This window comes from Leptonychotes weddellii, chromosome 4 (genome assembly GCF_054177405.1).
Source record: "Leptonychotes weddellii isolate Sample4059 chromosome 4, ASM5417740v2, whole genome shotgun sequence".
Lineage (NCBI taxonomy): Eukaryota > Metazoa > Chordata > Mammalia > Carnivora > Phocidae > Leptonychotes > Leptonychotes weddellii.
In genome coordinates this window covers 131387534-131400241 of record NC_138372.1, presented here as the reverse complement: position 1 = coordinate 131400241, position 12708 = coordinate 131387534, and the positions used below count along the sequence as shown (strand labels likewise).

The following is a 12708-nucleotide window of genomic DNA, read 5'->3' as shown; positions in this document are numbered from 1 at the left end:
AAAACACTGCTATGTTTCCCCCCAGTATTTTGAAGCATATCCAAAATAGGCATAACGCCTGGTCCTCTAGAATCTGGTTTGAAGTTGGTCTCCTGTAATGCTTGCCTTTGTGAGGGGTGGGCGGATTTAGGACAGCTGGGGAGTGCTTGCTCTTAGAAGCCACTAAAGGAAAATACTAAGAAGGGTCCAGTAGTCGTCATAAATAATAATTAAAAAAGATCCATTAGCTGTCTTAAAAATGCAAGGGGAATAGCGTGGGAGACAATTATGACAGAAGAAACTTCTGTTGCAGGGTGGTGTGTATTTGTGTTCATATCATGGGGTGACATATTGATATAGTTCCAATTTGTAGATACTGTATGGGTCTCAGTAGCTACATTTGTATTTTAGAAAAGGGTGATTTTTTTTAAAAGTTAATTTAAATGGTGCTGTGCACCCTTAAATATTGGTTATCTTTATTAGGAAAAGAGGAAAGTTATTTTCTCAAGTAAAATTGCTGGTTTTTGAGAGCTTCTGCATTTATTTTTAGTTTTTCTTGGTCATGTTTGAGGGGTCTGATAGCATTAATGGGCTTTACCCCACATGGAGCTTTGAGCTTATTGTAACACTGCACACTGATCCCAGGTCAGTGTGATGCGTGAAATCAATTTATTTGAATCTCTTTGCCTCTATAGGAATTTGGCAGCATGCCAGTTGTTTTCATTTAATGTTCTTTGTGTTGAACACAGACAAGCAGGCATGCTTTTGTATTCCTCTCTCCTTTGGTCTCTGTCTCTTTCAGCCAATATTTTACTCTATGGATTTTGAGATGAAGGAAGAATATATTATTTATGTGATTCTAATCATTGCTTAATGTGTGTGTGTATGTGTGTGTGTGTGTTTGTATAAGCGTACCACTTTCATTTCTTTTGAGGGATATTTTTTATATTCCTGATTTTTAATGGTGACTTTCTTTGTATACAAATATAGTTTTGCTTAAATGAGATTTTTGAAGAAACATACTAAACCAGATCATAGGTGGTATTTACTTGCCATAATGCCCATTACCCAAACTGAAAATAACAATATTAATTGTACAACACAACAAATGTTTAATTTGTGAACCGGACTATCAAAATCATTTCTTGGGGAGCTTTTTTTTTTTTTTTTTTTGAATTTGCAGATTTACACTTTAATCAAGCACACAGGCTAAAGAAAACAGGGTTATTATTTGGGTATTATTTTCTTTGAATAACCCATCTTAATTAAGACAGTGTTTTGCACTGATTTGTTATATATAAATTTTTACGGAGTTCCTGCATTAGGTTAATTTTGGCTTTTTAAAATTGGGGGGGGTGGGTAGTGACCGGGAACAGCAACAGCACAGAGGTTTTTATTACAAATAGACTCAGACCTTTCTATGGATGTTTTTGTAGGGAGGATTTGTTTCTGGGTCAGCTTTAGGAAGAGGTGGAGAAGGAAACGAGAGAGAGTGAGAGGAGAATGTTCTGTTGATGCCCCGGGCAGTTCTTGCGGAAGTTGATATGCAGAACCATGGAGCCCCGGCTTCAGGGTCAGGCTCATACCCAGAGCCCTGCTTCCTTGTTTAATTACCTGAAGAGCAAAACAGTCAGCCTGAGAGTGTGTGAACACCCAGTATCTCTTGCAGCCGCCTGGCGTTCTGACATCCTGCAAGGCCAGCCCTGTCTGTCCGCCAGCGTCAGGCTGGCTCCCGCCCTGGGTTCCTTTCTTTCTGGAGGCATTGTGTGGAAGAGGGTTTGGTCAGGAATTTGAGGTTCCTGCCAGTGCTGTGTCCCGGCTCTCTCCTTCTGGACTACACTGACAGATACACTTAATTTTTTTTTTTTTAAACGAATTTAAAAATCTGGCTCTTTCATTTTATACTCTGGCCTTGCTCTGAAACATTGTCTCTGTCAACGGCAACAGATATTAACCAGGGGAGAACTGGGCTTAGTTAATGGGTTCTTGTTTTCCTAATTCCTGTTATAGCGTGTCCTCTGTGAGTTGCCCTTTTAGGTCAGACTCAGGAGTAGCTCAGTGTGGAACTAGTAGTTTCAGAGGTTGTTTTGATGAGGCAGTTTTAGAACCTTAATCTGTCCACGAGAACAGTTCATCTTTAAGCAAAGGTGATAGAACTTTTAAGGTTGGGTTGTTTTGTTTTTTTTTTCCCTGTCCTTGGAACTTGAACATGGACTTGAGCATTTGCTGTGGGAAGAGCCACACCCTTTGATGAAGCTGGGGGTGGCCGACAAATAATATTTGGACAGCGATGTGTGGCCAATTTGAGGATAGTATAGGATAAATATTCTTTTTTTTTTTTAAAGATTTTATTTATTTATTTGACAGAGAGAGACACAGCGAGAGAGGGAACACAAGCAGGGGGAGGGGGAGAGGGAGAAGCAGGCTTCCCGCGGAGCAGGGAGCCTGATGCGGGGCTCGATCCCAGGACCCAGAGATCATGACCTGAGCCGAAGGCAGATGCCCAACGACTGAGCCACCCAGGCGCCCCATATATAGGATAAATATTCTTAGGAATGCTTGGAGATGGAGCTATTCAGGAGATCCCCAGAGTATAACAAGATGTTATCTTACCAAGAGGAAATCCAGCAGGTTCTTTATCCACATGTGGGCTGATGAAATGTCCGCACGGTGGGTGGGGGAGCAGAGGTGGTGGCGGTGGTGGGGTTTCCTGCAAAGGGAGGGGAAAGTGTGACTACATGTTCAGTGATTTGGTTTTTCCAACTACTTCATGCGGATTCTGTCATGCAGACTTAAGGGCATTTACCCTTCTGATACACGTACGTGCGTGTCATTAATGCTAATGGGAGCTGTGGGTAGATAAAGAGGGCAGCGTATGCCTCTGCCTTGTGTACCAGCACAGCTCCAGGGAATTGATTCCATTCTTTGCAAAGAAGAAAGGAATCACCTTTGCGAGGGAAGAGTTTGGTAGGGATGAATCTAAAAACTTCCTTTTCGCACTGTACTTATGGAGGTAATGTCGATATTTTATGTATTTATATCCCACTCCAGTGAAAAGTATATGATCATTTAAATAATTGGATTAGCCCCGTGCATCTTGTGAGGGAGCTGGCCTCACCGTGGTCTGTTATGCACCAGCATAAACCGCTCTGCCGGAAGTGTTATGTGTATCCTCGGGCATGTGCGTGTTTATTTATGTATCAGCCTGGTGCATTTCTTTCAGAGCATTTCTCTTTTCCACATCCATATAAATAGGAAAAAAGAAAATATATAAGTATATTTTAAGCCACAGGCAGTGTTCTTCACTGGTGTCCTCCTCCACGTGATAGACGCGGGGTACCCTGCTTTCCAGCTCTAACTTCTTGGTAGTTCTGTCCGCACTGGAGCTTTCTTGAATGTGAGTAATATTAGTGTTATTTGTAGCATTAAGCCTTGGCAGCGGAGAGTGTATAATGTGAGAAAAGCTTGGAGGACTCTGAAAAGCGAATGGAGAAAGTTGTGGTTTGCAGGTGGCGTCAGGAATTACAGAAGAAAATGCGAACAAGAAAGCGGGGTTGGTGCCTGGCGCCGAGTGTGCTCAGTAAGTGTGGAGTGAAATGGCAAGAAAAAAGTGGATCTGTGGAAGAAGAAAATGGGAGGAGGTGAATACCTCTAGAAAAAGGAAAAAACCGTATTCTGTTGGTAATTATGGGCTGCGTCAGGAATGAAGACAGGACATTGTGATATAATGAGTAAAAAAGTCACAGTATTCTCAGAGTTTAATAAGATTTCGGTGTATACAGTTAAGAATACACATAATGAAAAGTCAGAGTGAGAAGTTAAATTTCCATACAGAGTAAAGGAATTGAGCTGAGGTCTATAGGTTTTAACCACTATTCAGTGTATTTAAGAATATACAGCATAAAATTCTATTCTGCCTGGTTTGTGTGGGGAAGGGGCATGCATGATGAAAGCCAGTAGGTCAGAGCAAAACATTGATTAAAAAATTTACCTTGGTGAAAAAACAGATATACTGCGCTGGGTATTATTTGAACAAATAAAGTGGTTTTGTAATGAAAATTTGTAATGGAATCCATGGTAGCTAAAAATCGTTTTTGAGTGCATTTGAATTTGTTTACAAATGTGGCAAATTTAGTGCGTGTGCATAGCTTTTGATAAACTGAATGTGGAGAGATAGAAGGGGAGAGTTTGTTAGAGGTAAAAAAAAAAAAAATGAAAAAATTCTGGGACTTTTTTTTATTGCTGTGTATTTGCTCCACCTGGTGGATTTTGTTGAAAGTGTTTTAATCCATGTTAATGAAAAGGATACCCTTTATACAATTTATAGGAAGATGAATCTTTTATTTTTGTTTTGCAAAATGGTTTAATTCCTATCTAGGTCAAAACACTTACCTGTCTTTTGTTCAGTTCTTTCATTGCATTGAAAGTAATATTTATTGTTTTGTTTTTTTTTTTCTGTTTCAAAATGTAATATATGCTCATTTTAGAAAATTTGGAAAACAGAAAAATTTAAAAAGGAAAATAAACATGATTTGTAATTTCACCATCCAGAATCATTGCATTGTTTTTAAGAATAGATGTTATCCGTAGAGCAGCAATTTGCATTTACATTTATCTAAAGATATGTGGAGTTGTTAAATATTATGCCAAAGGATGATGATGATGTGATTATAATTATTTTTGGACAAATGCTGCCCTTAGAATTCCCAGGCTCCAAAAAAGTCAGTGTTTAGCAGGAAGTACTTTTATTAAGCTGCACGTCGACAGAAGGCAAAGGTGGTAGAGATTAAAGGTGCCTCATGAATTCATAGGGCTGCTCATGGGGGTGGTGAGATCTGTTGTTCCCTGGGTTTACACAGATTGCTTTCTTTGGAAATCTTAAGGATTCGGTTGTGCTTTGATCATCTTATTGTTTTCCTTAGGTTATTCTTTTTTTCTCCTTTAGACTCTAACAGCTCTGTAACAGAAGGTGAAGTTTTGAAAACAGTGTCTCCATATGCAAGGGATTTGGAGACCTTTTTATTGTCTTTAAAATTGTCATTCATAGTCCTCATTAGCATTTATTGTTGCAAGCGTACAAGCAGAAAATGTGAAATTGGTATGTCATGAATAGCCCCACAGAGCTCTCGAGCCCTCCGATTTTGCCTGCAGTGTGGTGTGGGCTGGGCTTTGAGGGAAAGCTGTCCAGATGGCTTCCTGCACAGAGCAGAGCTGCAGGTTTTTGTCTCTGGTGCCGAGAGGAGGGAAAGTTCATTGGAGCATACGCCATCACCCTTGCGTTTTAACAAAACTAACTCGCCATTAGTCAGGCTGGGGAGGTGGTGACATTGAAACAAAGGTTTTCCATATAGTGTTACAGTCCTTGTCAAATGGATAAGGGATAAGGGATGGGTAGTTAGGGTGTCTCCTATATTAGCGGAGCGATTCTGGTAGTTAGAAGAAAAAATTTGAGGAAAGTATAAATGGTAACTTATTTACAGATTTTGCATGCAAGGGTGTGCTTTCTAAGATTGATTGCTTTTGTATGAAAATGCTGTTATTGGAAAAGACAGAGTTAATACAGCGAGTGTTCAGCCTTGTGGGTTACTAAGGAAGTGTGTTCCTTCAAAAATTTTAAGATAATTTAACCCCTTGCTGGTGCCTATGGAGTAATTTGTATTTAACGATATGAGTTAGGTTTGAAGTTTGCATTTCAATAATATAACATTCAGTAAGTGCAAGTGCTAAGTCTGTTGTAGCATTTCAGACTGTTTTTGAAGATTTGGCATCAAAAGTCAAAAGTTGTTGGTAGAAAAGAATTACAATATGTTGTGATGTTTTAAAGGCATCGGCCCCATCAGAAAAAATTTATAATAATTACAAATATAAGCTTTATTTCCAGCAAGTGATATTTTATCTTAAACAGATTTCATTTTGCAGAAACACGCATACATGTGCCCCACATACTTCAATTACTAATACACATCTTTTCATTCCTATGTAGAGAATATTATACTTTAGCCAGAGTTAAGAATCAAATACATTGGGGCAACCCTCTCGGGTCCCCTCCCTCCTTGGGAGCTTTGTACTATCACTTTGCTATTTCTCAAAAAAAAACCTTACTTTGCTGCCCACCAAAAAAACAAAAAAACAAAAAAAACCATCAAATACATTGCTTGAAAAATTGTTGGAATTATGTAGGTAACATTTTATTCTGTAGACATTGAAGATGGGGGGAAAAAAAGCCCCTAAGAAACTGTTTGGCTTATCAGTTTAGGAAATCACTATTATTTAAAAATACATTATGATTGGAATGTTCAAATTACAGTTTTAGTGCACGTTGGTAACTCACTCTAACTGATGGAGATAACAAAAATCAAAGTGACCTGAGTCCTTGAGTTTGATATGTCATAGGTGAAGGGAAAGGGTCATGACTTCTAGTTCTCGACCTGCCACTTGCCATAGTAGATGAGGATTTCTCGACAGACCACGCAGCGTGTTCTCTATGGGACACTGTGTTGTGTAGTGCTTTGTCGTCTACTTGCAAATGATCTAGGCAGTGAAGCTTTTCTGCTTCTGTGATGCCTGTTATAATCACCTCTTAAGACAAGCTTCCTCTATCTAGCATGCTTTCTTTTGCTTGATTCCATCTTACTGCTAGCACTTAGGCCCTCTTGGACAGCCCTAAATAACCCTTTGACCCCATGATGTTTGTACACCCTTCAAATTCTTAAGATGGTAGTCATGTCCCCTGTTCCCTTGTCATTTAAGTAAAGTTCTTGCGAGCTCTTCTGTGGGCTGGCTGGGAGTTGAGGCGCAAATGCTTGCCAATCATTTCCTCAAAAGGAAATATTTGAGGGAAATAGTGTGAATGTAGCTGGCTGTTTACAACAGACGTTTATATAAAGGAGTTAAAGTGACAGCTAAGCTCTTACCTTTATGGAATACTTCAGTGAACTTTTTAACTTAATTTTTTTTTTCCTACTCCACTCATTTCTTTGTCATTGGCTGCATCTTATGTTGTAGCCTAAGTAAAACATAAACCAGTTGTTTCTCTGGCAGACAAAGTATAATTGGATTTATGTTTGTCAGAAGACAATCTACTATGGCTTTTACTTAATACAGTTTCACATGTCTTTCAGTGGCAGCAACAAATTAATGTACATTTTTATTAGGTGTTGTATCTATTTAATTGACTGTCAAAGTGATGAGAAGTTAGGAAATCATCCAAAAGAGAGGTCCATCTCCCTTAGCCCAACAGCTCACACATTAGGTAGGTTTGCCCTGTCAGTGGGATGCCTTTAGAAAACACTAATAGCTTCCATCTGGGTGGAAAATCAAAACCTTTGGGGTCTGACAAAACTAGCAGATTTGAATTTGAAAGCAGAGCTAATGCCTCCATTTTATTTTTTACCACTCGCCCATAAAACATTATTTTCCAATATGTCAGCCTCATTTGGTGGCCAGTGGTCTGCAATTGAAAGTGGAACAAGCAAGCGGAGAAATCTGGACATTAGTGAGTCTGCCCTTTCAAGCTGGTGTGCCACTTTGTGGAAGGGTCTCCCCTAAGAGCAGGGGGGTCTTAATGACCATTCATCAATGCTCGTTGGCTGATCATTGAGTGCCTTCTCATTCAGTTTATCAAGTCTTGCACATAAAAAGTCAGAATAAGCCTTATTCAGCTTTGTTAAAGCCAACTAGGAGTAAAATGCTCCATTTGAACCCATTTTACCCTTGTTTTTTCACTTTGTTAATGCAGCCCTGCTTAAATGAGTGCCTTTATTGGGTCGGTTAGAATATCTGAAACTATTAATTCTCTTGTATTGAATAGCTGGTGGCAGGCCAGAGCAGATGGGGTAGGAAAGTATTTGGTTGGGTGTATTGCTTTCAATTAGGATCAATGAGGTTTCAGCTCCTTTGAATTAACTCACTTAATACCCACTGTGTGAAGTCACAATGTATCACAACAGCCTGCTAAGAGCCGAGAGGAAAGTTGAGAAGACCTGTGGAAAAGCTTTAACTGGCATTCGCCCTTCACGGGTGTAGAGAGCTTTCATTAACTGCAGACGATTTCAGTAGACTGATAGTCCCTGTTGGTAAGTCAGGCTTGAACAAAGGAAAAATCTGTAGGACAGGGCTGGTCTGTTTTGGAAATAAGTGAAAGATACCTGGGAGGAAGGCAATACCATAATGCCCTTCTAGTGAAGGATCCAACTTTATTGTCAAAAACCAATTTATGTATTTCAGGGGGAGCCTGACGTTAAGTCGTTGACTAAATTTCCCAATTCAGAAAGTGACAAAAAAAAAAAAAAATCACCTTCAAAAAGCTCTGTGTTCTTAATTAAAAGACATGCATTAACTGACATGGCTCTCCTGAGGAAGCACTTAGTTGGTCAGCAGTGTAGTCTCTGTTATTGTTCTGAATATATTTTAAGTATTTTTTTCAAGTTTATTTTTTTTTTTAGTAATCTCTATGCCCAACGTGGGGCTCAAACTGATGACCCTGAGATCAAGAGTCACATGTTCTTCCGATGATGGAGCCAGCCAGGCGCCCCTATCTTAAGTTTTAAAAAAGTATGTTTCCTCATGGTGATGCAGGGCAGTGTTTTTGTACTGGAGAAAACTTTTGTAGTACGTATTCAGTACATACTCTTTTTTTCCCCCCATTCACCTACATAAATGCATTCATCATCTTATTGATTGTCTATTTTTATTATACAATTTGGATGTTAGAGATTTTGGCTCCCTAAGCTCGTTCTTTCTTTCTTTCTTTCTTTTTCCTTTTATTAAAGGGAAAGTTATTTCTGTCTAAGTAACTGTACAGAACTATGTATCCAGGTCTCTCTGTTTAGGGAGAACTGCCAAATGGGGTTGCCGCTTTGCTTGCTTCCGTGGATGAAAGCAGAAGAGGAGGGGACCGGTTTCTTGAGAAAAATGCTGAACTCATCTCAGATGCACACCATTCAGTTAGGCCCTTTCTACAGTCAGACTTCTAGGTGAGAATCTCCAGGGATCTGGGTTTTGTTGACGTGGATCAATTTAAAGTGGCAATTACTGTAGTCAGAGAACAGCTTAAAAAGCTTTTTTTACACATAGAAAAGATATATAATCACACAGCATATGGAAGTTCAGTGTTCTGAGCAGTGGTGTAGGAACTTGCCGTGTACCAGTATTAAGACCCAGTTTTAAACCTGGATATCATCCAGTTTTCTTAAAGTGTATTGCATTTTTGTCATATGATTTTCTATTTCAGAAGTGATTCACCGTGCATATTGATGAAAGTTGGGTCTCCCACTGTGAAAATGTTTTATTCCTAACGTAGGTATAGTATTAAAAAAAATCAGTGACACGTAGCATTGAGTGGCTTTAAAAAAAATAACTCTCTTTGAAAATGAACATCCACAGACTCAGGATGCTGGATTCCAGAAAGGCCCTTATAGCAGGACTTAATTGATTATCATACTCATGCCTACTATAAAGCTTTCTGTCAGAAGAATGTTTGAGCTTGGTGCTTAACTGTACTGAAATCCATTACACAGAACCTCATTACAAGTGACATCTAACTAAGATGAACAAAAAGATTGGCCTCATAAATAGGGTGCAGTATACTATTAGTGACAGAACAGAGTAATCATTATGAATTGTAGTCTTTTTACAAGTTGTCTCTGACAGTGATGGATTTTTGAGGGGTTCACTAGATGAAGCCACGCTTCCTGGGTGCAGTATTTAGGGGCTGTAGACATGCTTATTGATTGACGCTGTTTACCAGAGATGATTTATTTTTAGTTTGTGTAGGGTGTGTGCATGCATGTAGGTGTACTTTGAAACCGGTTGTGTGTACTCTTGGGGAGAGGTGTAGGAAGGGTGAGTAGGTAGAAATCACAGTCGCTGCCTCTGTTTTTCAGATGGGTTTTTGAGATTTCTTTGAGGCAGCAAGTAGGGAAAAAAAAATCAATCTGACAAGGGCTAAAAGCATATGGAAAGTAGTATAAGCAGAGGACATGTCGAAGACCGTGAAGGGACAGCAAGAGTTAAAGGGGATGCTCCTGTCTGTCATAAGCATTGAGCTTGCGGGCTGGGCAGAGACTCCTGAGTGGAATTGTTTCTGTGTTTATAGTGGATTGACCATACATTGGAAAGGTAGAGCCTGCGGAATCTGTCTCATTGTGTGCCCTGTTGTTAAAACAAATAACACACAGACCTTAGGAAAGATTTGCAAGTGTTAAAATGAAGAAGAGTTTTAGAAGCGAACAGTATTTTCCTTCTGCCTGGCATTTTGTGTTTGGAAAAGGCATGCAAGGCAGGCAGGCGTATGTTTCTGCTATGAGGCAAGGATGTTTTACAAAGGACTAAAGAGGGACCGCTGAGAGGAAAATAGCCAGCTTTAGATAAAGCACTGTAACAAAGGCTTGTAGTTTTATATATCATGGTGTCCATTAAAGCTTATGGGGAAGAGTCCATTGAACCTGGCTGGGTATGTGTTATTCATGGGAAGGATAAACATTTAAGGGTGTGCAAAAAATCAGAAATCAGGAGGATGTGATTGTTCAGCTTTTGAAAAGGCTTTACAGTGAAGATTTTGTTTTCATCTCGCATGGATCTCTACGCAAGGTAGAGGAGAGTAAGCTGAAAATGTTTGGAGCATATCAACGCAGGGATCCCAGGGGGTTAAAAGCACTCTAGTAAAATAAAAGTGGTCTGCTTCTGCTTCTAAAAAGTGTTCTATTTTACACATACCACTGAGAAGCTGACAAAGGGAATGATTCGGATACTTTGTTCAGTAGGATAAACTGGCACAAAATACAAAGTCTTAAAAAAAATGTTTTTTTTTACTGTTTTGGATTTCCAGTTCAATAAACAAGCTTTGAGGTTTGTGCCTACGTTTGATTTTTAATAGAGTTTCCAATTATGGCTGTTAATAGAAGATGGAAGGGAAGCCGTTTCATTGTGAGCAGTGGTAGGGGGCCAGTCTACTTTCCATTCTTTTGGCAAAATAAGGGTTAACTTGTAACGGGATGGGGGTGGTGATGAATGAATTATTCAGCGTTTAGCTTATCATTCTGCGTTTTACTTTCTGTTCTTTGGTGCTCTGGAACTTGCCCAGAGAGGTAGAGTGGGTAAGGGGAGGTAAGGGTTGCAATACTTTGCACACACATCCCTGTCATTGTTCTGCCTGAGGAGACAGGGCTGGGTTCAAGGCCACATGTGCTCCTGTCATCATCCACATTTCTGCTCCAAGTGCAATCCGGAGTGTCAGCTCTCCATCTGTCTCTGCCTGGCAGGCGCACGCGCCCAGCACCCTGCCTCGGGCTATGCTGCCCCAGCCCCTTCTGACGGCCCTCCTCTCTCTGCTGGTGCTCATTCCAGAACAGGAGGCATGAGCCCCGATCCCGCTGGATTTTAGGAGAGAGTCACTTTCCGTGTGGACGCTGGATTCAAGGATGCCTGGTGAGTTAGCCCTGCTGCGCGCTCTCTCTCTCTCTCTTTCCCTGATTTTGAAATGAAGAAAGCTTACTTTTTATTATGCATGGAGAACACCTTCTGCCCCACGCCGGACCGGATTTTGCATGGGCAGGCAGAGGCTGGGGGTGACAGAGGTGAGGTGTGGAAGGTGGCGGAAAGAGAGCCATCAAGATCTAGATACAGGGGTACAGGGTGTGGAGGCTCTGCTCTGAGAATTTGGGAGGTGTGTTTTAAAGGCAGAGGGGAAGCTACAGCCACGTATGTTTGCCCAGAGCAGCAATTTTCTTGAGGGATTTAGCTCAAGTAAGAAGTATTGTTTCTGTGATGGATTTTGTGACTGTCATCTGTACCTTGTATCCTGCAAATTTCATCTGCGGAGAGAGTTTTCAGATTATGGCAGAATCCTGGGATAAGGTCTCTTTAAAAAGCTGTTTATGTCAGAGAAAGTGAAGGAAGCTTTGGAACTACAAATAATTTCAGTCTTGCCCTAAATCAACAGTCCTTAGATGTCATCGGGCAAATAATTGAAATCAGTTAATTAAAAAGAAAAGGTCTGCTGGATTGCCGAAGCTGTTGTGGTCCTGGAAATTGAGTGTGTGTCAGTTTCCTCTGAAACATGTTATCTTTGGAGCCTGGAGTGTCTCTGTGATGGTTGCCAGTGAAGTCTCTGCTTGTGGAGAAAGAAGGCTGGGAGAAGCCTGGTGGAGAGACTCGGGTTGCTTCTGCTGTTCTCAAGAACTGTCTGGATTGCCCTGTGCCTACTTTGAGCAGCCCCTCTCCAGATAAAAAAAGATGGGGCAGATAGAGATCCTCCAGCTGGCTGATTTGTGCACATTATTTGGGTAGGACAGGCAGAAGAGGCTGTGCTTGGTCACAGAGTTTGTACACCTCACAGATGGTGTTTTGAAACATTATCTGCCAGTTTTCTGCAACCACAGTTGTGTGTAGGTATTGCCAGTTGTTTGACGAATGTTTTTCCCTTTAGGATGTGTCTTGTAGTCCTCATCATTATTGATATATGTGCAGAAAGGATGCATTTGTGACAGAACTGCACTTTTTCATGAGTTCAGTAGACAAGGAATGTATGTCGCTGAAATATGGGGGAAATCAATTTACAGAAAGACAGTGACTGAGGTCTTTGAAAGGTCATTTTAACTCTTTAAGCTCTCATCTTGATTTACATGCGCCACGCAACTAAAGATGTCATGTGCATTGGGTATGTGATAGGGAATTGGTGTGAAAAAGTGCTTGTGGTGGTGCTGGTGGTGGTGGTGCTGGTGGTGGTGG

The 12708-nt window shown here is 40.5% G+C and overlaps 1 protein-coding gene and 2 long non-coding RNA genes across 3 annotated transcripts in view; 2 read left to right on the top strand and 1 right to left on the bottom strand.

Annotated features, from left to right (window-relative positions):
* The window catches only part of LOC145720936 (uncharacterized), an 11206-nt gene extending 8486 nt beyond the window's left edge, over nt 1-2720 (bottom strand). Inside the window, exon 1 of the long non-coding RNA XR_014144289.1 lies at nt 2593-2720. This is a non-coding gene — a long non-coding RNA (uncharacterized LOC145720936). The remainder of the gene's footprint in view (nt 1-2592) is intronic.
* Nucleotides 1-12708, top strand: part of RUNX1T1 (RUNX1 partner transcriptional co-repressor 1) — a 218024-nt gene that overhangs the window by 23989 nt on the left and 181327 nt on the right.
* Nucleotides 1-12708, top strand: part of LOC145720934 (uncharacterized) — a 50750-nt gene that overhangs the window by 7336 nt on the left and 30706 nt on the right. Inside the window, exon 2 of the long non-coding RNA XR_014144286.1 lies at nt 11326-11406. This is a non-coding gene — a long non-coding RNA (uncharacterized LOC145720934). The remainder of the gene's footprint in view (nt 1-11325; nt 11407-12708) is intronic.